This window comes from Alligator mississippiensis, chromosome 6, assembly GCF_030867095.1.
Source record: "Alligator mississippiensis isolate rAllMis1 chromosome 6, rAllMis1, whole genome shotgun sequence".
Lineage (NCBI taxonomy): Eukaryota > Metazoa > Chordata > Crocodylia > Alligatoridae > Alligator > Alligator mississippiensis.
Genome location: NC_081829.1, coordinates 101,319,694 through 101,346,366, shown reverse-complemented (window position 1 = coordinate 101,346,366; position 26,673 = coordinate 101,319,694). Strand labels below are relative to the sequence as shown.

General features: G+C 54.7%; 1 long non-coding RNA gene across 40 annotated transcripts in view; it reads right to left on the bottom strand.

Annotated features, from left to right (window-relative positions):
* LOC132251241 (uncharacterized) overlaps nucleotides 1-21,780 on the bottom strand; it is a 43,348-nt gene extending 21,568 nt beyond the window's left edge. For 8 of the 40 annotated variants that reach the window (XR_009463163.1, XR_009463191.1, XR_009463176.1 and 5 more), the window contains exons 1-10: nucleotides 16,301-21,335; nucleotides 15,389-16,044; nucleotides 11,156-11,222; nucleotides 6,952-9,558; nucleotides 2,956-3,059; nucleotides 2,221-2,344; nucleotides 1,977-2,066; nucleotides 1,450-1,612; nucleotides 1,270-1,363; nucleotides 84-1,023 (exon numbers count right to left, since the gene is read on the bottom strand). This is a non-coding gene — a long non-coding RNA (uncharacterized LOC132251241). The other 32 variants (XR_009463165.1, XR_009463168.1, XR_009463171.1 and 29 more) reach the window with 27 other exon arrangements.
* Nucleotides 21,781-26,673: the final 4,893 nt, after the last annotated feature.

The window sequence follows — 26,673 nt, the reverse complement described above, 5'->3', positions numbered from 1 at the left end:
CACTGCAAAACAAAATGGCCAAGCACAAGCAACCGCCCCGTGGGAAGACCACGCCACACCGCTCCAAGTAACATCTTACTCACTGCAGGCTCTGCTCATGCACACAGGTCCACCGAACAGGCAGAGGCCTCCCTCCAGGTGACCCAGAAGCGAGCATGGCTGCACAACCACCTGCTTCCTCCACCCGCTTCTACCTAGCGCTGGCTCTAGGTCTCTTCGCCTCAGCTCTTCTCCACTCACGCTCGACATATTAACATCACACCCAAAACAACAAGCAATTACTACACGCAACAGTATTCACGTCTCATAGTACTGACAGCAGAGACAACGCCCCCCACCCCCAGCAGCCTAGGACACCGAAAGCATAACACCCCCACTCGCACGCGAGGCACACAGGGTGCAGTCAAAGCCCACCCAAATGAGGGGATCAATTCAGTTGCAAACACACCTATCCTTCCAGCTCTGGGAAGAGCAAAGAAAGAAAGAAGAAGTGCTGCTGTGATTTTAGATATCAAAGTAGAAAGAAACACCAGTGACACACCCAGAGACATAGGACAGAGTGCAATTCCCAGAACTGAAGGAAGACCACTGGCAGCAGCAACAGCCAGGCAGAGGCGGACACGCACGCAGCCGCTCCTCTGTCCCAGCACATCCAATGCTGTCACCTGCACCCAGAAGCCAGGGGCAAACACTGAAACCCCTAATATACTCAAGGACAATTTCCAGCCTTTACAAGGAGTCAGGTCTCACCACCAAACTAAACCCAATTCAGGCTTACACCCCCTGCTCTGCAGCATCCCTAAGGGCCACAAGTCCCTGCTTCAGCATCACTTCCCAGACAGCACGGAGCTCCAGACCCCATTACGCACAAGGCGTTTCCTTCCCCACCCAAACACGACCAGGGAAAACGCAACCCAGCCTCCCACTTTAACCCAGCCCACCTTTCGGGATCCAGTTCCTCCATCTTCTACCACCACCGCAGAAGCCTCGCTTCTGTTCCTCTCCCCCACAACATTGAGGCCACTGGAAAAAAAACAAAAACCTCATCAGCCCACCGAGGGAATGCAAGGGCACCGACTCGGAGATAAGGGACGTTCCCCTCTCCAAACCCCCAGCATACATCCAGCCCCCCTATCCACTAACTCTGCTCACAAAGGCATGCCTGTGGCCAGCCTGAGGTGCATATTTACAAGCAATCAAGGACTCAGCTAACCTACACAGGGGACAGCCACCGCAGGAGAGCCCTCACCTCCAACAGGCACTACTCACCCCAGCCACAATCATGCTGCTGCTTATCCAGGCATCCTCACAGCAAGAAGTGGGAGCGGAGACGCACCGCCTGCAAAGCTACACACAAAACCTCCTAGAAACATGAAAGAACAAGTGTGGAAGAAGTGGTCAGGCAGGAAGACAAACGCATCACACTGTTGCAAGACAGCTCAGACCCACCCCAGACTCCAGCCAGGTGATGCCACAGGGGAAGAGGCCTCACACCACGCAAATCAGGAAGTCACAACAGGGCTGCCCGTTTCCTCCTGCACCATCTCTGGGACTCTTCACTTCATCTTCACAGAGTCTGCTCCACAGCCCTCAAGCCTTCAGAAGATGGCTCCTCCACACACATACAGAGACAAAGAAAAGGAAATTGCCACTATCAGCAACTCAGAGGCCTCACCGGGCTGGGGACAGTGGCCCCACCCTGCCAAGACCCCACGGGCACCCTTTCTTTTCCTTTTTTTTTTTTTAACCCCCCCCCCCATAGCTGCAAGGGTGCAGGCAGAGTCCTCCTAGGGCTTTCCCACAGCAAGCACAGGTATTCACCCCAAGTGGAAGAACAAAACACAGTCAAAGGGAACCACCGGGAGAATTGCCACCCCACACATCCAGCCAAGGGAGCACCTCAACACACTGCTATGGGCACGCACAGGGTACGCAGACAGCAGGGGAAAGCCTCAGCCCCGAGAGCCAGCACTCACCACACCTGGCATCACGCTGCGCCTTCAGTCCTTGTGCGCCATCAGTCCTCATGCTTGCTATCCCTTTCCCAGATACGATGCAGGCACCTGCTGAGGACGCAAAAGAAAAGCCTCAGCATGAAAAACATCAAAGGGCAAAGCACGAATGTCTGAGTCTAGCAGTTAGCCCCACACTGCTCCAAGCAACCCCTTACCAACTGCAGGATCTCTCCATCCAGAGCTGCAACCCACAAGAAGCAAATACCTCGCTCCAGGTGATCACGTGAGCATGGCTTCAGGCCGTCTCCAACTCCTTCCACGCCATACCAGCTCCAGGGCTCTTCACCTCTTCCTCAGCTCTTCTCCACTCAGGACCAGACTTTGGTCATCTTGCCAAACATGTCCACACCGCCAAAAATGAACAACAGAAATTAACACTTGCAGCGCTATGCGCAGGTCTCACACCACCAACGGGACAGCATCCCCTCCCTCCCAACCAGGGGTACAACAGCAGCTTGGACTGGCCCCACTAACAAACCGCAGGGGGCTGCAGCTACACCCCTCCCAAGTGAGGGGATCAATTTACATGCAAACACAACCCTCCTTTCAGTCCTGGGAAGAACAAAGTAACAAGTGCTGCAGTGATTTTTAAGAACAGAAGTACAAAGACAGACACCAGTGACACACCCAGAGAGATGAGACATAAATGCAATTCCCAGCACTGAAAGGAGGCATGTGGCAACAGGTACAGCCAGGCAGAGACCCAATCCTCTGTCCCACCGCAACCTGGAGAACTTTGCACAGACTCAGAGCAACTCTGGGCCAAGCCAGCCCAGCCGTACACCACTCATCTCAGAGGCACTCCTGGGTGCCATGGCCCTCCGCTTGAGTAGCCCTGCCCTGGGAGTGTGCAGCTCAGGACACCAACCCAGAGCAGGGACTTCCCAGCCCACCCAGACACCCCCACTCAAAACACCACCCCCGCTTGAGGTAAGTCCACCTTCCATCACACTACTCCTCCTGCTCTATCCTCCATCACCATGGCACGCCTCCACTTCTTTGCATCCATCTCCAACCCAAAGTCTCTCCACAACAGCCAGGATCCTGAAAGACAAAACAAGCCACAGAGCCCACAGGGTCAATCAAGAGCAGACTGAAAGGCAGGGGAAATCCCTCCCAAACAGCATACACACACATCCAGGCCCCACCACCCAGTGTCTCCAAGCTCCCAGAAGCCATCCCTGTGCCTTGCAACAAACTGACAAATCAAAGACAACCCCACACCGATCCAAGGAAGCTTGCACCTCCCCCGGGCTGTGACCATGTCCCGCTCCAAGGCAGCTAAGGGCACAGGGGCAGAGGCCTCACCACAGGGAATCCAGAAGCACACACCCAGCCTCTTGCTCCCTCCATGAGTCATCAGCTCTAGGTCTCTTCATTACACTTGCTTCTCAGACCCTAGAAACTTTGGCAGAAAGGCCAACCGACCCCACCACAACCAAAAAAACCTTACAAGCAACTCCACTTCCAGTCCTCACAGCACCGAGGGCAGAACAACTCCCACCCAAAGAGTTACAGAAGCAGCTCTATTCCACCCCTCCCCCCCTCCATAGGAACCAGTCATCCGCTCTATAAGTTTTCCCCCTTCCAGAGGCTTATTCCGTCTCTCCAGAGCGCTCCGATGGTCTAATCTCAGCAGCTCGTCACCATGCTTAATGAAACAACCACAGTGCTCTGGAGCCTGCCCACAGATGCACGCAGGCTGGGGGAGGGGGAAGAAGAGAGATCAAGCCCCTCACTGCTTCCCCCCCCCCACAGCCCTCCGCAGAGCCTGCCAACACGAGCTGCTGGGCATTGCACAGCCCCCGAGTCGCAGGGGGCGGGTGCTTCCCTCCGCAGCAGCCGTTTCCCTCAAGGCTGCCCAGGCAGGGTGCTAGCTGCACGGCTGCAGCCCCAGCTCACAGGCTGCACCTGCTGGATCCAATGGTGCACCGGTTTCTGGAAGCCTGGCTGTGCTCAGAGAAGCTCAGGCTGGATGTGTTTCCAGTGCCCGGGGAGCACAAGAGTGACTCTTGAAATCAAATTACCGCTTTTTTTTTTTTTAATAAAATTAGTCATTGTTGTAGATGTTCTCTTTTTAGAACCTAACTTGGAATTTTTCTGCTTCTGAGATGGCAAAACCCCTTCCTGAAAGGAGTGTTTCCAGGGGGAAAGGAGAGGGGCTTCTAGTGGCAAAGGCCAGGGTTACGGGATAGGACTTGCTGCCCAAGGGGCAGGGCACCGAGCCAGGGGCAGGGCTGCAACCCGTGCCACCACTTGGTGAGTGGCCCTGCACCGGAAATAATTGCTGACGCTGTGTTAAAGTACGCACTCAAAGGGTACCTAAAAATCCTGGACTTCAATAAATACTTTTGGAATAAAAATGTAATTCCTAGCGTTTTGGGGGCTGCAGCTAGTAAACTAGCATTAAAAACAGCAGAGCTCAGGACCCCGCCCCACAACGGGACCGCTCACCCCCAGCCCTCACGCGAGACGCATTTCTGCCGGGCCCCGAGACCAGCCGGCCGCAGCTGGCTCCCGGCACCCGCAGGGTCAAGCCTTCCGCCCCCGCCCCCCGGCAGGGCAGGGCAGGGCAGGCCAGGTGCGGCTGGGGCACCTCGGGCCAAGGCCCAGAGCACGCAGGGGCCGGAGCCCAGGGGAAGGCCCAGCCGGCACAGGGGACACTCCTCGCACCCAGGCCCCGCAACCCTTCTCCTCGGAGACCAGGCACCGCGGCGGAAAGACCCGCCCCGACTCGAGGCAATTAACGCGGGCAATTAACAGCACTCCCAGGCCAGGACTCGGACCGAGGGCAGGTCTCAGCCAACGGCTCCCAAAACACCCCCGGCCCCAGCAAAGCAGGGCCCCAGGCGCCCGAGGGACAGCACCCCGCGGAGCAGCGCGCCCGCCGGCTGGGAGCAGCGCAGAGAAAGCGGCGGGTTAACAACACCAAAACGAGGACGGACAAAACGCAGGAGCGCGGGAACACGGGGCAGCGCAGCGCCGCCCCGGCACTGGGGACCGGGCACGCCCAGCCCGCACACAGGGCGCCCGCCCACAGCTCCCGCCTCCAGCGCCCCGAGGCCGGCCCGCCGAGCCCCGCCCCTTCCGGTCACGTGCCGCGCCCGCCAGCGCTCGGCTTTTCACGGGATGAGCGCCCCGGGCGCGCAGGGAGGCAGCTCCGCAGGGGCCGCCGGGCCCCGCCGCACGAACCGGGGCCCGTTGCCGCCACCGCCCCGGCGGCACCAGCCGCACCTCGGCTTCCCGCTGCCGCGCCGGGACCCGAGGGCGGCCCGGCGGATCCCGCCCAGGCCCCCAGGAAAAGCGCTCGGGCCCCAACCGCCCCCCGCTCCTGCCGCCCGCCCCGCGCACTCCGGCCCGGCCGCAGGGCAGTGCGCGCTGGGTCTGGCTCTGCCCCTGGGACGGGAGGAGGGACCGGGACTGCAAACTCTGCCCTCCCCGTCCGCCAGCGCCGTCCTCACCGCCAGGCGGGGGCCGCTGCCACTCCGGGCGCACCCCAGCCTCGGGCAGGTACGCGGTCCCGCGGCTGCCGGACTGCGCCGGCCCGAGGCAGGTCCTACCTGTGAGGAAGCGCTAGCGGGCATCAGGCATCACCGCCGCAGGTGCTGCCTTGTCATGCGGAGCTGCGCATCTTGTTCCGTGGCCGTGTGCGACAAGCACTCGTTTCCAGCACCCGTCCTGACCCCGGCTTGGTGCTAATGCCATAGCCCCCAAAACCTCTGCGGGTGAGGCACCTGACCCACTCAGCCAAGAAAGAGCACCTGGCCCACGCCACACTACCTGGCACACGGCGTTAAACCCAACCCCCAGCTGTTGGCACCTGGCTCCCACCCCAGACCTTTGCTTCGGGTGTCTGCAGGACGGGGCGAGCTGGAAGGCAAAGGCAAGGGAATCTGCACCAATTCCAGACCTGCTGCCAGTCAGACCCACCACCTCCCACCCCACGGGGGAGAACGTGCGTGGTGCTGCACTACTGCGTGGGGGACCTTTGGGGTATGACAGGCAAGCTCAGGCTGCAGCTTGGTCTCCTGCCTCTTAGCTGCCTGGGTGGCCACTGTAGTGGGACCCGCCTTTTGCATTTCAAGGGTAACCATCGAGGGAGCGTAGCTGCGTCATTTCTGTGCCCGCGTCGGCCTGCAAGGTTCTGAGCGCAGACTGGCCGCAGCCTCCTCGGCCGAGGCCCGGCGGTAACGAGCTGTTAGTAAGAACACGAAATGGGGGAACTCAGAAACCAAAACAGGATTGCGATACTAAGGAACCAAGCAGCAGTATGGGCAGGCCTTGCTGAGCCTCAACTTTGCCAAAATGCTTTCGGCAGTGCCATGCCAGAGCCTGTCCTCGACCCGACTGCCGGCAGGACGACCCACCCGCTCCGCCCACAGAAAAAGCGTGGAGAACAGGCCGAGGTGTCCACCGGACCCTTCCCAGCCGGCACGACCTTCCCCGTTTGCCCGGGCAACAAGAACGCAACCGTGCTCAGCTCGGTCCTCGTCCTCAGGTCCGGTGCCGAAGCAGCCTCCGCTCGCTGCACGGGGCCCACGTCCATCTTTATACCCTAGCTCTGCTCACTGTGCCCTCCAGGACAGGAAGAGGCTCCCTACCTTCCTCCCTGTTATCTACACCACCAGCCAAAGGGAGCAGAGAGGTTCCTCTGCAAGATTTGAAAGGGTCACAGCAAGGTAGAGAGAAATGCTGCAAGGCTGCCTGGGGGCAGGGTCAAGGAAAGGGAGGGAGGGAGGGAGAGACTCTCTGAATCACGGACCAGGATGGTGGGGGGTCCTACAGTGAAAAAGGGCAAGAACCACTGCTTTAAAAGTTGGCCAGGTAGCAGTGAGAGGGGCTTAAGAAAGGCTGTACCTGTGCTCGTGGAGGCAGGGAGGGAGAGGGCAGCAAGAGCCAAGGTAAGCAATATATAGGACTCAGGCACAGCATTCACCTGGCAAAGCTGTGCAAGTCCTGCCACTCCTGGTTTAGGAAAGAGCCCCACGTTCCCCAGCCTGGTTGCGCGGCCTTGTGCTGCTATCGCTGACCGCAAACTTTCTCCTGCCGTCCGCTTCTGAAAACGATGGGGAGCGTGCACGAACCCAAGTGTGCTTAGCGCTCCCCTCTCCTCTTAGAGCGATCTAGGGAAAAAGCTGAGAAATTATTCCAACACCTCCCTACTTGGGCACTCCTAGCAAAGGCAAGGCCAGACTACCCTACTGATGAGCATCTCGCTCTGTGTCCATGCTCTGCTCTGCTCTGCTCGCTCGGAGTTAGGTGCAATCTTTCCTTGCAGGGAAGGGCCGTTCTTTTGCCGTTGTGCACCGTTGCCAACGTGACAGCTTGCTCCCCGGCAATCTCCACAGGCTGTGAAGGGACTCAAAAGAAAGAGGCAGGGGCCGGGACCCTGGGGAGGCTGCTTCTGCTGCAGCACAAAGAACAAACTGAACACAGTGGCAACAGGCCGCTGGGGATGTCCCTGCTGCTGTCACCGTGGGAGTGTGCTGCTCCTTGGTTGAACTGCTACAGGCTAGAACCAGTTTCTTCACAGACTGGATCCAAACCACAGGCCATAGGTTTTTTGACCCCTGTTTTACCAGACCAACTGTAAGATACAGGCAACCTTTGGGGTATGACAGTACCTTTCCTCAGGATTCTGGGAAGGAACCAGGACTGAAAAAGGGGACTGGGATGCCTAAAACCTTGCTTCTGTCCGTCCAAACCGTGCTGTTGTTGCCACAAAAGACATAACAAAAAATCTTGCCTCCCCCATGGTTCCTGAACCTTCCCAACACCACCACCACCACTTGCATACTTAAATCATTTGGTTTCCTTCTGTCACCTGTTTGGAAACTTCCTTTTCTTACTGGACCTGCCAGGTGCTTTGTTGGCAAAGTATATGGGAAAACAAATAATAGTAATAGTAAGAATCAGAACAGGGATAATATTAGTAGTACTAACATTACTTACAGAAATTTGCTGAACAGAAGATGCAGGTCTCATCCATGCCTCTTCCTTCCATTCCCCACCCCTCCAACTATCCTGCATGGACATACAAGAAATAAGCCCCTGGGGGGGGTCTCAACAACAGGGTGCAGTCCCACAACTGAAGCCTGTACTACAAGGCTGTTTGCTTTCTTACCACAGTCCAGAAAACCAAGGTGTCACAGCCCACATCTCCCAAGCAGTGCAGGCTGCTTACAAGGGCCTGCCAACTGCTCCAGGCAGAGTCACTGCCAGTAGCAGGTAGCGCAGCCCTGTGGGAGGCAGGGGGAGACCTGGCCAGTCCGGGGTTGCTGAACCTCCCCCTCCCTCCTAGCTCTTCCCCCAGGCACTTGGCCAAGCAGCCAAGAATGCCCCCGCCCCCAACCCTGGTCCTTTAACAATGACAGTCAACACACAAGCAGTGAAGGAGGGACATGCACCCCTCACCCCCAATCGCTGACCAATGCACTAAGACTCTAACATGGGCCCCTGCTCATGTCCTTTTCTTTTTCGTTTCCTTGTGATAAGCTACATGTAAGACTTGACATATTTTGTTGGAATCTGACAGGCCACACTCTGAGCGCTTCCATTGCAGCCTTCAACTTGCAGTCTGGGCTGTCAACCAGGTATCTTGGCCCCCGCTCCCATGCCACTTCCCCTGCTCAGATGGCTCAGGTTTGGACAGAGGATGTGATGTCTCACAGGTATCACCCTTTAAAGCTCAGTAGTGGGGAGCAGAACAATTTTGCTTCCCTGTGTGAGCGACATCTCCAAAGCGTTCCTCTGACAGCTGCACCTCACACATGGCACACCCCAGAAATAGTAACACACAGCTGCCAGTCTTCATTGTAAACCCGTGACCACACAGGACTTCTGTGAGGCCCTCCGTGCAACTCCTTAAACCGGTCCTCCACCACGTACAGGAGACAGGGTGGGTACCCGGGGAAAGCACCAGGGAACAGAAGCACTGGCACACAACAGCTCCTGAAATGAGCGACAAGTAAAGAGGCAGGGATGTTACGAAGATGGTGATGAGAAAGGGGAAGGAAGGCTATGGGCAGATTCCCCTCGGTGTAAACTGAAAATATGGTCAGGGCCTGACAGACCACGCTCAGTATTGCAGACTACACACCTACCAGAAGCCTAACTTAAGAACGACACGTGCTTAAGCTGGCATACAAGGAATAGGCCGTGAGCCTACACTTACATCCCAAGGAACGGCCAAAAAAAGTGGAATAAAATTCTGTTTCTCAAGACTTTAATACCAGACAAGACCAAGAGCGAGTAGCTGCTTTCTGGAACGATGGGAAACGGCAGCTACGAGCAGCAACTGGCATTTGGTTTTGTGACCCTGTTACAAGTTAAAATAGGTCTAAATGGCAGAGTCTAACAAACACAAGGCAAGGAGCGTTCCCAGGCAGGCAGGGAGAGAGATGAGCAGTGTTCCTCCCTTCCAGACTCGGAGTTTCCCCAGGGACACGGGCCCCAGCCATCTGCAGGTCCAAGCGCACAGGAAAATGGGTTCGGTCCCGTTCCCAAAGTTTCAGCAAAACGAGTCTACGTGACGCCCGTCAAACTATCGATTTAAAAAGCCCACGTAAAAATTAGGTTTTTACAAAAGGGAAACTACAAAGACCTTTGCAAAGTGGAGACAACCTCCTGTTAGCCTCCTCCTCCCTCCTGCATCTCCCCCAGCCGGTAGACTGGACAATCTGTATTGTGGTGTGACAAGTCACTAGGTAGGCATAGCACAAAGGGTTTATTCTTATGCCTCGAGGTGTGATCAATAAAAGTGCATATTCTAGCCCTGTCTCTAGCTGCTTTATCCAATTTGCAGGGTTGTAATCCTTTATACGCTAAGAGCATCACCGGCAAATGTCATAGCGTCTTCACTTCACGTACAAAAAGGGTAATTGGCAGGGACCCGGGTTTTGCATTCACCAGGGAAAAATGCAGTAAAACCCAGTATGTCACCTTAAGAACCCCGACCCAGTAACGACTCTGAAAATCATGTAAAGCTTGGCCCTACTCACAAAAGTTAAAATACTGAATAATAACGCTAACTGCATAATGCAAGACAATGCAATTTCATGGCCAGGCCACCTAAGAAAGAATTATGAAGTCTCTTCCATCTTATCGGGCTATATTCAGGATGATTTCAGACAGACTCTTAGTTGTCTGGTGTGTAACGGTATGAAGCGTCTATCCTCAATTAATTAGCACGATAAATATCTCTTTTCCGACTAAGTCGCGTTTATATGCTGAAACACATTCTCCGTATGTAATAGATGTCTCCTCCTGATTTAGTATGTTTTTCCTAGCAGTTAATCGGTTTCTCGATACGTTCCAAACTGAATAACCTCTCGTTACCGAAGAAGCTAACTCGTTCGCATTAGAAATTTCTGATAACCGGTACTTGGCAGGTTTTTCCTGTCGGTTACTGTTTGGGACTCCATCTTAATTTACACAACTAAAAGAATGCTTTGAAGATGCTAAAGTAAGGGGATAAAAAGTAAAACAGCACACAGCACACGCACGCTTCAGGAGTGAAAAATCTCTCTGACACGGCTTGCTGACGCACCCAACTTACTCTACAAGGTGAAGGGAAACAGACCGCCTCTTTGTCGCCTGTTTGGCGAGAAATCATCACCTTACAGCTAATTACTGGACTTTGATTTGGTTTGGATTTGCCTGACTTGATCTTAAATACTTGTAGTAAATAAAGCCTTTCCGTCACTCCTCGAACCGAGTGTCGTGTCAATCCCTGGGCTAGTCCGGAAACCTAGGTTTTTATTTGCTGATACCCAGCGCCCCCAGATTTTCTCCTTTAAATGAGAAAAATCCAGATTTTCACCTCTAAAGGGGAACAGCATGACCAATGGTGGGTTTCTCCTTGCAGGCTGCCAGACTTCCATCCTGCAAGGTGCTCAGGGAAACAGGAGGAGGGGTCACAAAGGGGTGCTATGTGCATGTGACCATGTACACAGGTACATGCCTGCCCACAGGCTGAAGAGTGGGTCCCCACATGTAAATCAGGTGCGGCGGAAGGAGGTGAATTGAGGCCCCCATAAATGGGGAGTGACACGCAGATGATGCACCTCCAGGCAGAAGCGTAAGCAGCTGCGGGTGCATTTTACCCCATCAGAGTGTTTAAGGCAGAAACTCACACTCACCTGTTACCCGTGGTCCCTTGGATATTTCCAAGTCCCACTTCTTTCACGCTGCAGCTCCTCGCTGACACTGCTCCCATGAACAGGTGCACAAGGAGCAGTTGGAAAGAAAGGGAAGACCCACGTTAGACCATTTCATTGGAGTGAGAAGACACGCACTGTTAACCGCACCGCAGCGGATGAAATGACCCCCGTGGGCCAGCCCAGCACATTCCCGTTCAGACTTATCAAATGACCACACACACACACACAAAATCACACTTTTCTACACGCACTACTACGAAAAAGGTTTCCAAATCACCATGCATTTTCCCTCATACAACATACCCATATTTCCATATGCTTACCCCATCGCCACACGATTTTCCACAGGTCGCACAAAACCGTTCCCAAATCACCCTAAAGTTACCACACCATTTTCTAAAAATTAAATCATCATATTTCCACGCAAAACCCCTATAGTCCCAAACAAATGTCCTGTATACCTCTAGGTCCTAAATTCCACAACAAAAATCACATTTCTAAACATTTCCAGGAAAAAGTTCCCAAAGCACCACAGAACTGTCCCAAAACCACCATAGTTCCCCAAACGTTTCTACAAAAAAACTTCCATATCGCCACACAAAATGACCAACCTCCCACTCAAAAAAACCCAACACCCTACCACACTGCCAGAAAAAGGGTTTTCAAATCAGGGCCAGTTTTCGACATGGAAACCACCACGTGTCCAAACACAGGCACACACATGCCCACAGAAATTTTTCCAACCCCTGCCCACCATTTCCCTCACACAACACAAGCATATTTCCACACTTACCCAGTCACCACAAACTATTCCACACGTCCCACAACACACAAGTTCCACAAAAACAGTTCCTAAATCACCCTAATATTACCAGACCATTTTCCACACACACAAAAAAATCACCAGATATTTCCACTCACATTTCCATGTACACCTGTGCCAGATCACCAGTTTTCCACGCAAAAAAAAATCACATTTCCAAAACAGATCCTTTTTCACCACACACCATCACATCTTCCACAAAAAAGCACATTTCCACAGACACGCTCCCCAGTCCCCACAGAATTCTCCCAATACCACGTTTCCCCACACCTTTCCACCAACGCATCACCAAATTACCACAAAATGACTCGCCTGCCACCAAACAAATCAGCACTTCCAGATAAAAAGGGGGTTCTCAAATCACCACACAGAACAAACTGTTTTCCACACAAAAGTCGCCACATGCCCTTAAAAAAGGTTTCCAAATCCCCACACCGTTTCCCCCACACAACACAACCATATTCCCATGCACACACATTTCCACAGCTCCCACGAACATCAGTTACACAAACAGTTCCCAAATTACCCTAAAACTACCACACCACTTCTCACCGGCATAATCACCACATTTCCACAGACATCTCCACAGAGTTCCTAAATCACTAGTTTTCCACACAAAAATCACATTTTCCAAGAAACAACGTCCTTTAGTACCACACACCATCACCAGTTTTTCACAACATTTTAACATTTCCACACACTCCCCCAATAAACGTCCCAAATCCCCACAGACCTCTCCCAACGTCACAAAACATCTCCAAACATTGCCACAAAAATGCCCCCAAGTCACCACAAAACATGGCTGGTTTTCCACACGCAAACCACCACAAGCCCACACACGAGCCCACAAAAAGGGTTTCCAAATCCCCAGACCATTTTCCCCCCACAACACAGCCGTATTTCCATACAGTGAACCAATCCCCATACAATTGTCCACAGGTCCCACGACACACCAGTCGCACAAACAGTTCCCAAATCACCCTAAAATTACCACACCACTTCCACACAAAATCACCAGATTTCCACACACATTTCCACAAGATTCCCAAACCATGACGTTTCCACACAAAATAGCAGTATTTCCAAACAAGGCACTATATCACCACACACAATGACCAAATTCCCCCCAAACAATCACATTTCCACAATTTCCAAATACAGGTCCCAACTCCTCACACAATTCTCCCAATACCACCATATTTCACACATTTCCACAAACCACCTCCAAATCGCCACACTAAAGGACCAACTTCCCACCAAAAAGATCATCACACTGCCACAAAAAATGTCTCCCAAGCCCCCCACACAAAACAGGCAACACGAAAACCCCCCGGTGCTCACACAGCTCCACGCCCCTGCTCACAGGCACATTTCCACCCCCGCCCGCCCAACACGACCGAGACACCCCCTCCCCCGGGTCCGTCTGGCTCCGGGGCCTGCCCGCCCGCACCGCGCTGCCCCGCCGCGCAACGAGGCCGGGCGAGGCGAGGCTGCACCAGGCGCCCCAGGAGAGCGGCGGCTCCGACCCCGTGCGGGCGGCGCGGGGCGAGCAGCGCGCCCAGGGCCAGGCGGAGCGGGGCGGAGCAGCGTCCCGCCAGCACCAGCTCGAGGAGGAAGGGGCCGAGCTGCGGCACCGCGCACAAAACACCCGCCCGCCCCCCCGTGCCCTGCCCTGCACGTGGCCATGGGGGATCCCGCCTGCAGCGCTGATGCCTCCGCTGGGCAAGCGGCTGCCTGACAGCCCCGAGGGTCGCGCACAGCACCCCGGTCTGCTCTGCCCCGAGCCAGCCTTGCAGACGGCCCCACACGTGCCGGCTCAGAGCTGCCCCTCGTGTCCAGAGCGCACGGCAGCGCCGGAGCCCGGGTGCTGCTGCGGAGCGTGCCCGCCACCCACCGGGCTCTGACTGACACCGGGAACCGCGTGTCCACCCCACGCCTGATAACGCTGCAGGCCCTGGCTCCCACGTGCTGCTCTAATGACGAGGCATCCTGCTTTTCCCTGATAAAAAAAAAAAAAAAAAAGCAAAATCTCTGATAGATAACCCCACTAATTCTCAAATAAAAACACCAAAATGCCTGATTAAAATGAAAAGCCCCTCAACTCCCCACTCCGCCCAACCTCCTGGCCCCCAGCTCTACCAGAGGGGGCCCCCAGCTGCCAGCACTATGGGGCCAGGGACCCGTGTCCACGCTGCCCGGCAGGAGACAGCGGCTGCTGCAGCAGACCAAAGCCCAGCTCCCCCCACCCACTGCCTGCCTGCTGCGGGCTCAGGCTGGGTGGGGGGTTCCTCACAGCTGTGCGCATTCCCGAGGGGCAGCGGGAACCCGTGCCCACAATCCTGTGTGCAGGGCAGGGGCAGGCTGCCCACTGCAGACTCGGGCTCCCTCCCTGCTGCCCTCGCCCCGGGGCCTCTGCAGCCCAGCAGGTGCAACCCGTTGCTTTCGGGAACAGTGGGACCACATCCCCAGCCCACACAGCACCAGTGAGGGACACAACCGCATGCCACCGTGCACTTAGGGGACACGTTGCCCCCGCTCCCCCACCAAACCCAGCCCTGGATCACCTGTTCACCCACGTGAGTCGCATTTGGGACTGATCTTTTCCATGGGGACAAGGCTGCGGGTCAGGAGTGAGGGCAACACAAGACAAGCAGAGGCTGCGGGCTGGGAGTCAGGGGCACCAAAGCATCCCAGAAGCACGGGCTGGTGGGCAGCAGCACAGAGCACCCCCAGCACCAGGCTCCTCCCGCACTAGCCAGAAGCACAGGGACCCCCCAGTGCCCTGCCCTGCCCTAGGACGCTGCCACGGACCTGCATGCACCCCTCACCTGGTCTGGAACACATCTCTGACACCCGTGCATCCTGGTCCCTGCTCCTTTGTAGTTCAAACCCAACCATACCATAAAGTCCCCCCTGGCTCTACACTCAGGTGACTGGGCCTGCACTGGCAGTGTCATGTCACCCAGGGGGAAACCTGCACCCACACCCCATGGGCATGGAAGAAAAATGGTTGCACTGCCCAGGCACCTACAGGAACCGCACCCCCACCCCCCCGCCCCAAGTGTTTCCCAGGAAGCTCACAGAGGGCAACACAGTGCAATTCCCTCAGCTCTGTGCCTTACCCCATACACCTTCTACCGCTGCAGACCTGGAGGCACTTTGCAAGACGCTCTGTACAGCAGTTTCAGCTTAACTCCATAGAAAAATTGCTCCTTCTTAAGGGTAACTGTGCACCCCCTTACATCACCTTCCCACATACACAGGAGGCAGTGGCTACACAGCAGAAGCACAGACAGAGGAGGAGAGAGAGGAAAAAAAGGCCCTGAGATAAACAAACAGCTTCAGGCTGAAACAAGTAAAGAGTATGGAGGCATAAAACTCTTCCCCACCTCCCTTGCAACTCTCCACGTGCAGCTGGGAAATACCGCTGAAGCCAACCTGCAGACTGTGATGGGACAAGGGATTTCACGGGAGGCCTTCAGGGGAAGGGTGGGACAGAGGCTGACAGAAACATTAGGGTCACGGGCTCCGTGGTGTTGGCCACAGGAGGACGAGAGGTTAATATGTGCTGAAGCTGCCAGAGTTCCAAGTGCTCGACACCTAATCCAGACACCGGGAGGTACAACAGCAAGTCTCTGGGTCTGAGCCACTGGTATCAGCCTGGCCCAGGGGCAGGCCATTGCTTTTGCAAGGCTCTCCTAGTAGTTGGGAAGCAACAGCTGCAGCCGCTGGAGGTGCTAGCTTTGGATGCTTGCAAGCAAACGGCGTGCGTCCGGTCAGAAGCCGAGGCAACTGCTGGTGCGTAGCGTTCCCTGACCGCGTACGAGGCAGGAACGCGCAGGCACCTGCTGCCGGGGCTGGCTCGGATGTTTCCGAGAGACCGGTGCGGGCCCCAAACGCTCGTTTCTCAGTAGCTCACGCAGGGACCCGTTGCAGATGCGACGGATGTCGGGGGCCCTTCTACTCCGGGCCTTTTGGTTCCGAATGTCACGCTGCGCTTCCTCGCCGATAAGCTGGTTCCAAGGACAGGAGCGCAAGGACTAGCCTGCGAGAAAGGGCAGACGCACATCAGACACTTTCACGCAAGGTAAAATGCGAACCTTCGCAGCTGCGACAACTAACTTGGTCAGCAAGTAAAGGAAACCGTCAAACACAATTAAACAAAGCACAAGTCCTAAAAGGAGCTAACAGACCGTATATAAATGATCCCTATATGGTATATCATAGGTTTATCTTTAGCTAGCAGTGTGGCAATTGATGTAACTAAATATACTGCATGTTATTTTCTATAATAGATATACTTTTGCCCTCCTCTGAACCCTCACAAGGTTGTCCACATCCCTCTTGAAGTGTGGCGTCCAAAACCGGACAGAGTACTCCAACTGCAGCTCGACCAATGTCGCGTAGAGGGTAAGCATCACCTCCCTGGACCTGTTTGTCCTGCACCTGCGAACACATGATAAAGTGCAGTTAGCTTTACCAATCGCTTTGTCACGTTGACAACTCACGCTCATCTCGGTATCAACGCTGACTCCGAGATCCCTTTCCGCTGCTCTGATGCTGAGAAAGCCCTCCCGCAGCCTGTAAGCGTGCCGGTGATTCCTTCTCCCTAGGTGCAGCACTTTGCACTTGTCTTTGTTCAACTGCATCCTATTCCGGTCTGCCCATTTTTCCAACCTGCCCAGGTGCCCACAGATTTGGTCCCAACCCTCTAGCGCACCGGCTCTCAAACTTTGTTTTGCACGGACCGCTTGAAAATTGCCGAGGGTCTCAGCGGACCGCTTAATCTCCGTCACCGGAAAAAAAAGTAATCAACTGCAGGGCCAAACGCAGAGATTCTCAATTTTTCTGCAACCTTTCTGAGGACCACCTACATGGAGCTTGTGGACCAGCGCTGGTCCAGAGACCACAGTTTGAGGACCTCTGCTTTAGCATGTTAACGTTACCCATAAATTTGGTATCATCTGCATATTTGGACAGAGTGCTTTCCACGCCCTCATCCAAGTGACTCACGAAGACATTAAACAGCACAGGTCGAAGGACCGAGCCTTGTCAGACTCCACTGCCCACATCTTTCCAGGTCGATACCGACCCATCCACCGCCATTCTCTGGGTATGACGCTGAGCCATTTTGCCACCCACCTGATCGTGTAATCATCTACGTGACAGCGGCTCAGTTTATTAATGACATTAGAATGAGATACCATATTGAAGGCCTTCTTAAAATGCAAGTAGATGACATCTACCTCAATTCCTGTGTGTAAGCATTTTGTGACCTGGTCATAAAAAGAAACAAGGTTAGTCAGGCAGGATCTACCTGCTATGAATATGTGCTCACTGCCCTTCAGCATCCCCCCACCTTCCAGGACTCCCACAAATGCGATCCTTAATCTTTTCAAAGGTTTTCCTCAGAACAGAAGTGAGACTAACTGGTGTCTAGTTACCCGGATCCTCCTTTCCTTTCTTAAAGGTAGGGACCGCACTGGCCCTTTTCCAGCCCTCTGGGACCTGACCCGAGTGCCACGAGTGCTCAAACAGCTGTGTCGGGGCTCTCCTATAATGCTGCCAAATCCTTTAGCACCCTTGGATGAAGATCACGTGGGTCTGCTGACTTAAACACACCCAGTCTTTCCAAGTGCCTCTTCACCAAGTTGGCACAAACACTTGGTGGGCTGGTGTCCCTTTTATGCCTGTCTAGCATCCAACTGGGAGACCTGTCCTGTTCCATGTTCAGGAATACAGAAGCAAAAAACTCACTGAAGAGCTCAACCTTGCCCCGCTCACCCCACCTATCACTATTTACCCTAGTTTGTCCTGTAGGGTTCCTATGCTACCATGGCACCTTCTTTTTACTCCTTATACACCTAAAGAAAGACTTTACTTGTTTTTAATTTTTGTTGCCAGCCCAAGCTCCATTTCTGCTTCACCCTTTCTAACTGCCTCCCTGCAAGTGCAGGCCAAGTAGGTATACTCCACCTTGGTAAATCTCACATGCTTCCACTGTCTATATGCCTCTTTTTTGCCCCTAGGTTTTCCTGCATTTTGCTGTTCAGCCAAGAGGGTTTCTTGGCCCCTCTTTCCCCTCTCCTGTGCAACGGGATCATCTTCTCCTACACCTGTAGGATTGCTCCCTTTAGGAACACCTCCCATTCCTGGACTCCCATCTTACCAGTGCTCTTGTCCTTCAGCGCCTCGCTAACTAATCTCCTGACCACACTGAAGTCTAGCACTCCTACCCTACTGGTTATTTTTCCCACCCTGTGCCAGATAGTGAATCCAATCAATGGATGGTCACTGTCCCCTAGGTTACCTCGAGTCAGTCAATTCCCTACCAGGTCATCCCCTGTCGCCAGCACCGAGTCCAGTAAGAGGTCCCTAGTGGGACCATGTACCTCGTGTGTTAGATGAACATGCTCTTTGCAACTGTTAACAAGTAATAAGCCTGCATTTACATCACAAGCAATGGCCTGAGAAAGTACAATAAGAATCTGTTTCTCCAGCCTTCAATACCAGGCAAGACCAAAGATGAGTAACTGCTTCCTGAAAAGGTGGGAAAAAAGCAGCTTAAAACACCAACTGATTTTTGGTTTTGTGAACCTTTGTAAATGAAAAATCGGTCTAGACAGCAGAGTAAAAGAAACAAAACAGGACAAGGAGCATTCCCAGGTGGGCAGGGAAAGAGATGAGCAGTGCTCTTCCCTTCCAGAGTTGTATTTTTTCCAGGGACACGGGCCCCCCGCTCATTGACATCTCCCAAGTCCGCTGGAAAACGGATTCGCTCCCATTCCCAAACTTCCAGCGACGCCAATCTGCTTGACACGTATCGGAATATCCATTTAAAAAACAAAGCAAAAACCACACGTAAACATTCGATGTGAACAGAGGAAAGCTTTAAAAGACATTTGCAAAGTGGAGACAATCTGCTGTTAGCCTCCTCCTCCCTCCTGCACAGGTGAGAATCTGTATACCACACATCTCAAACTCCCCTGAAGTTGAACTGATGTCCTGCGGTGCTTCCTGAACAACAACAGGTTTTTTCATTTCTTTTTCTGCTTAAAAAATGAAAGTGTGGTGCTTTGCAACCTGCTCTCTAGACAGGTTTCAGCATCAGCATAGAAAAGGGGAGCGAGGGGCACTGGCCTTGAGGGGGGAGGGAAAACGCCATGGGCAGGGCACCAGCATATTACGGCTGCTCAGCGCCACAAATCCGTGTGGGGAGACAGCTGCAGGGAGACGGACAGTTTTACAACAGTAGTCCTCCTTCCAGATACTCTGCTCCTAAAACCTGTTCCATATGAAACACCATGAGTAGCATGGGCAGATGTGGCCCATGGAGGGACTCAGTCTGCCCCTTGGCAGGTACCTCAATCCTGTCTTGCCCAATCACTGTCTAGCCTCTGGTGCATCCCGCTGCCTCTGGGCATGCAGCGGGGTGCGCCTGAACTGCCTCCCCAGGCTGCGCAGGCAAAGAAAGCTGCTTTCAGTTTCTGCCGCCACTGCCCCAAACCCAAGCTACTGGCAGGGACCCACACGCACAGCTCCAACTCCATCCAGCCAGTGCCCGCTCAGGACTAGGCCGGGCAGAGTGGACGAGCACCAGCCCAGCCAGAACCCGTGCACACGGCCCAAACCCCAAACTGCACGGCGCCTCCTCTACGTGTGCCCATCCACGCTGAGCAGCGGCCGTAGCTGCCAGAGGTGAACGCAAGCTCGTGCTCGGCACAAGGGGCAAGTGGCCCCACACCTTTCACAGCTACCAGGCTCTTCTGGCTGCAACCGCTACGAGCCTGAGGCTGGGCTGCCCTACGGTTCCTTTGCACAGCCGTCACGGCCCTGCCGCACGGCCCGGAAGCAGCAGCGATGGCAGTGGAGACAAGCCCCAGGGCAGCCCACGTGTAGACTCTGCGCAGCCGCAGGAAGAAGGGACCGGCCGCCGTGACGAGGAGGAGTCATGTTTCCGCCATGTCGAGCAACAGCTACTGCCGCTGCTCAGCGTGCACGGGTTGTCTGGAGCAGGGGCACAACGGGCCAGGGTTATGCACACAGGTTCCATCTGGTCAACTTTGTCCAGGGAGTCCAGAGAAGGTGCAGGGCGGGCTGGGGGTCGGGGCTTAGGCTGGGCACTGTTGGCAGTACGGGGAGGAGCCGTAGGGCAAGCGGGACCTGGGCTATTCGGGATCGGCACCGCTGACCGGCCCGCTTCGCCTTCCCCAGTACCGCCTCCGTGGCCCACAGGACCAAAGAGCTGCCGGCCCCTGCCTTACGCCAACATCCTGCATATGCGCAAGACACAGGCACCACAGAGGAGGGGAGAAAAGGAAAACTGAAATACATGAACACCTTAAAGCGGACAGAAGCAAACAGCAGGGGGCAAGGAAGCACCACCCCTACCCTACAACTCTCTAAAGCAAGCTGGAAAACATTGGTGCAGGCCTGCTGCACGCTGGGACAGAAGACGGGATTTCATGGGAAGCCTTCCGAGGAAGGATGAGACTAGGAGAGGCGGACAGAGGCTGTCAGGTAGGACAAGGTCACAGGGGCTGGGTGTTGTGCACATAAGGAGGAGTGGCTAACAAGTGCTGAAGACTGCAGAGATCAAAGGGCTCAACACCTCCCCCAGGCACAGGGGAAGAGAATACAAAGTCTGTGGGGTCTGGGCCCCCAGTATTCTGCAAGTCAAGGGGCAAGCCATTGCTTTTTGAGGGTGCTACCAGCAGTTGGAGGCAAGAGCTGCAGTCAGTGGAGGTGTTCCCGTTGGAGCAGGGCACGTGAATGACGTGCCTCCAGGCAGAAGCCCAGGCAACTGCTGGTGCGTTCTGTCCGCTTGGCGTGTCGAAGCAGAAACACGTACTCGCCTGTGGTGCTTTGGCTATTTCCAAGGGACCGCCACACCCGTCTCGGTACCCAGAATGACCCTTGCAGACACGACAGCTCCTGGGGGCCCTTCTGCCCCAAGTAACACTTCTGTCACACTGCAGCTCACCACTGATATGCTGGTGCCAAGGACAGGTGCATGAGGAGAGCCTCAGAGAAAGGGCACACCCACGTTAGACCGTTTCACACGAGTGAAAACGCACACGCCGTTAACCGCGCCGCAGTGGATAAGACGACCGCCGTGGGCCGACCCAGCACATTTCCATTAAGGGTACCCAAATCACTACACAAATATCTTCACTTATCTATACACATTCCTACAAAAAGGGTTTCCAAATCCCCAGAAAATTTCCCTGACACAACCTGACCGTATTTCCATATGCTTGCCCAATTGCCACGCAATTTTCCCACACATCCCACAACAAACCAGTCCCCTAAAAACCCTCCCAACTCACCCTAAAATTACCACACCATCTCTCTAAACACATTTCTACAAACTACTAGAGTAACCAGCTTTAAATACAGAGCCACTGTGTTTTCAAGGAAAGGAGCTATCATCACACACAATTCCCAGTTTCCCACAGCAAAACACACATTTCCACATACATCCAGAAAAAAGGCCCCAAATCCCCAGCTTTCTCCCCAAAGTCTCCATATTTCCCCAAACGTTTCCACAGAAACGCCCCAAATCACCACACTAAATAACCAACTTCCCACCCACAAAATCACCGCACTGCCAGAAAAAGGTTCCCAACTCACGTTTCCACACAGGACACAGCCCCCACAGACACCCCCGGGTCCTGCCCCCGCCGCTGCGGAACGAGGCCGGGCCGGGCGCCCCAGGACAGCGGCGACGAGCAGCGGGGCCAGACGCAGGCGGCGCGGGGCAGCGTCCCGCCAGCACCGGCTCCGCGGCTCCCGGGCTGCGGCCCCGCGCACCCCGCACGTGCCCCGCTCCCACGCGGGTTACAAACCCAAGGTCCCCGCCCCCCCGCCGCACCACGGTTCGAAGGAGAGCGCGCTCGGTGCTGCCCCCGGTGGCTCACGCCGGGCACTGCGGGAGGGGGGGGGAACGGCTCCTGAGGACGGCTCAGTGCTGCTCTCCTGTGGTCACGCCGGGCATTGCAGCCAGCGAGCGGACAAGGACAGGGACGAAAGTGGCTCCACGTGCCCTCCTGTCCCTGCAGCCGGGCGCGAAGCCGGGACACAACGGCGGGGAGGGGGCAACCGCTCAGTACTGCCGCGGGGCTCCCGTATATATTCTACACAGAGCACACGCACTGTATACACATCTGCACACGCATCCCACCTCCACGCATTTCTGTCGTGACAAGGACGTAGAATACGAATAATACCGGCAATTCTTCGTCCCCCCGCACCGGGCTCAACATGGTACTTATGTTAAAACAAGGATCCCCACTCTCCACTAGAACAGATGTCATGCAGTTCTTACTGAACAACCTTTTTTCATTTTTAATTAACTTTAAAACAGGGAAACACCATGCAAACCTTGCTAGGAACGACACACCTCAGAAAGGAGCCCACAGGCAGCACCAGATCACATTCAGGGCACGCGGCCTGCGGCCAAAAAACCACCACCCGCCCTGCCAGCGCAAACGGAGCCGCTGAAGATCAGAGTCGGACCAATCAGCACGCAGTTGGGTCTACTCCTCCTACCAAACCCAACAGCCAATCAGACTGCGGAGAACGAGACTTCCTCCTGGACCCGCCTCCACCGGCAAAGGCCAATCAGAGCGAGGAAGGGCGGAGTCTCCGAGACCCCGCCCATACAGCTCTTCCACCCAATCGCGGCTCGCCTCAAGGCGGCCAACGGGAACACGCGCCTCTGATGCCAGACCTGCCGCGCGCTCCAGGACACGCCCCCAGCCCCGGCTCCTCTAGTGATCGCTGGCGGGAGCCGCACGCGGGACCGACCTTTTCCGTGGGGACAAGAACGGGGAGCGGGGGCTGCGGGTCAGCAGTGACGGCATCACAACACAAGCGGAGACGAAGCGCTGGGAGTCAAGGGCGTTAAAGCATCTCACTAGCATGGGCTGCGGGGGCAGCAGCAAGGGGCATCCCCAGCCCCAGGCTCCTCCCCCACAAGCCAGAAGCACAGGGACCCCCAGTGCCCTGCCCCAGACATGTATGAAACCCCTCACTAGTTTGTAACCCAACTCGGACCAGTGCATCCTGGTCCCTGCTCCTTTGCATTTCAAACCCAACCATACCATACAGTTCCCCCTGGCTCTGTGCTCAGGTGACTGCGCCTGTACAGGCAGTGTCATGTCACCCAGGGGGAAACCTGCACCCAAACCTCATGGGCTGAAGCTCAGGCATGGAAGAATGGTTGTACTGTGACCCACTCGACCGCCCGTAACAACGTGGTTCCCTGGGATCTCACAGAGGGCAACACAGAGCCATCCCCGCACCTCTAACCCTTACCCCATTCGCCTTCCACTGCTGCAGATGTGTAGGCACTTCGCATGATGCTCTGTAGAGGGGTTTCAGCTTAACTCCGTAAGTAAACAGTTCTGACTGGAGGCCTATGTACACCCTCATACACCACCTCCCAGCATTCACAGGAGACAGGAGGGCTACGCAGGGGCAGCATATACAGAGGAGAACAGAAAAGGAGCACTGGGACAGACAAGCAGCTCCAAGCTGAAAAAAAGAAGGAGCGTGCAGGCAACGAAGGCTCTTTCCCACCCACCTCACAATTCTCCAGTTGCAGCTAGGAAATACTGTTGCAGCCCCACTGCACATTGTGATGGGACAAGGGTTTTCATGGGAGCCAGCATGGGAAGGCTGAGACAGAGGCTGACAGAGACAGCATGGTCATATGCCCTCCGGTGTTGGCCACAGGAGAATAAGAAGCTAATACGTGCTGATGCTGGAAGAGGTCCAAGTGCTCAACACCTAATCCAGGCACAGCAGGAAACAACAGGAAGTGTCTGGGTCTGGGCCACTAATATCAGCCTAGCCCAAGGCAGGCCATTGTTTTGCAAGGCGCCCTAGTAGTTCAGAGGCCAGAGCTGCAGTCACTGCAGGTGGTACCTTTGGACATGTGCAAGCAAACAACGTGCATCCAGTGAGAAACCAAGGCAACTAGTGGCACGTTGTGTTCCGTGAGGGTGTCCAAGGCAGGAACACGCGCTCACTTGCTGCCGGGGTTGGCTCGGATCTTTTCAAGAGATTAGCGCAGGCCCCATAACCCTGTTTCTCTACAGCCAGCACAGGGACCCTTTGCAGACGTGTCAACTGTCGGGGGCCCTTCTACCCCAGGCATTTTGGAGCCCACTGTCACACTGAACCTCTTCACCAATAACCTGGTGCCAAGGACAGTTGCACAAGGACTAGCCTGTGAGAAAGGGCGGATCCACATCAGACACTTTCACACGATGTAAAACGCTCACACTGTTAACCATAACACGGATGACAGTAACAGGATCCTGCTCCCAGCCTCGGCCATTTTCAAGGCACCTAGACTAAGCTGCAGAAGTGCTGCTAAGCAGAAAGCTCAAAGCCTTCTTCTCACTGAACGCAGCATGAACCCCTGCAGATATGACAACTAACTTGGCCAGCAAATAAAGGAAGGGCCCGAGAGGGGAGTGGGCGGGGGCCTGACTCCTCGCCACTGCACACGCTACCAGGGAGACATGGGGGCACATGCCCCCCAGATTTGCACGTAGGGTGGTGGCAGGCCGCCCGCAGCATGCTGTATCTTCCCAGACTGCTGGCCTCTCCTGGGGTCCTCTCTGGCCCAGCAGGGCACACCCAGCATGGCAGGGCACTCCAGGGTCGGGAGCATCATTGGCACTGCTGCGAGCCCCGCACCGCAGTGGCAAGGTGACCCCTGCCCACCAGCCAGCAAGGGTGGCAGCGTGGAGTTGCGCTCCTTGGTTCCAATGAGCAGGCAGGGGGTGCCTCCCCACAGCAGCAGAGGGTTCACAACAGTGGTAACAAGCTTTGCTCTGCCCTGCCATGATGGCCACCGGGGCACGAGGGCAAGGTGCCCAAGACCACAGCAGGCAACCCCCATTCAGCCCCCCTACCTCCCACAGGGACCAATCCAGCTGTGTAACCTGTGAAAAAGGGGAAGCCGGGCTCCAGGCTCTGCACTCCATTCAGGCCGCAGCAACCACCGCCTTCCACATCTGGCAGACAGGCTCAGGTGCTGCTGTGGGGGCAGGAGCCTGCAGATCTGGGCCCCCAGTCAACTAGTTTGGGAGCGTCGGCACGACCAAAAGGGCTGTGGGTGGAGATTGAGGGGCTCCAGGAGGAGTGGGGGGACGGACCGACTGGAGCATATCACTGATGCTCATCACCGCAAAGCCAGGCAGGGGGACAGCTCCTCCTGGACCCGCGTCCCAGTGAACAACGGGGGCAGGGGGAGCTCTGATGTTCCATGATAAGAAACCCATTCACATGCCAAGATTTATAGCTATTTAGAATTTATTTTATGATAGTGATTGAGTCACTGCTAGGATTTCCAATTTCTCTATATATACATACACACACACACACACACACACACACTTCATTGCAATAACAGAACAAGGAGGGTTTGGGTGGGGGTTTAATCAGAGAACTTGTGATTTTTTTTTCTAAAAGAAAACCAGCATGCCTAGTAATAAGTTACAAAAAAACGATACTTTCCAAAAATTCTGGCTATAAGCTTGCCAAATTGTCCCAATCATAAAAGTGCTGTAGTCTTGTCTCTCAAAAGACTGAATGGTACACCCGGTTTTTAATAGCCTGCATCACCGAGTAAAAAACCCTCTACGTAAAGGGGTTCCAACGTACGCAGGTGTAACTGTATAAAGGAAAGCCAGCTTCTAGCCTGCAAATCTTTTCAGTGCTAAGCAGCAACGGCCACAAATGTGGCACTGAATATGCTGAGATCGGCCATGGAAATCCTGGGTTAAACTCACTGCTAGTATCAAAAAGTTAAAAAAAAAATGTTCATATTTCTCCCCCATTCATACTCTCAGAAGCAATATCTGGGAATTTTTATCTGGAATGATTATACAGCAAAAGCTTTGTTAACTGCCATGAGTGGGGGGTGGGGGGAGCGAGCGTCTAAAATTTCTGGTTATCTCAGTCGGGTTTTCATCTTTTTGGAAAATCCCTGAAGAGCGGAGGGGAGGGGAGGGGAGATGGTGACAGCAGCAGTACAGGGTGGCAGGTGGCGGTGGCAGCCGCCACATGCAACCTTTCCCTCCCGCCTCCTGCGGCCAGCCAGGAACTCCCGTTAATAATGTATTCCGGATAGAGAATGCTGGTTAACACAGCTTTTACTGTACTTGGGGGTCAAATGAGGCCCCTCAATGCAAAGCTGTATTCTGCAACTACTAAAGTACCAAGAGTCTGTATTAGTCCAGGGGAAGAGTCTTAGGGAGTCCTGAACCACCCTCACCTCTTTTTTGCTACACTACATTACACATCATTACCCCTCCTTCCACATTCTCTGAACCCAGAAACAGTTCAGTCTATCACATCAAGAGTAGCATGTCAGAAAAGATTCAGGGGAGCTGAGATGTATAGTCCAATGATGACATCCAGTGCTAATGAGGTGACTTCAGGTAAGAACAAAGGTCCCAGGCCCCGTGTTTCCCTGCTCTCTACAAAATGGGCCAGGAAATCCTTATCTCAGAGAAGTGGGCTGGAGTACAGAAATTTCAACCTACAAAATCCCCAAAGGCAAATATGTGGGATTCTGGAACTGGCCTCGAACCTGAAGGTCAGATTGCGAGGGGCCCTGGCACTGGCCCCCTAGTACTAAGTAAGTCTACGTATT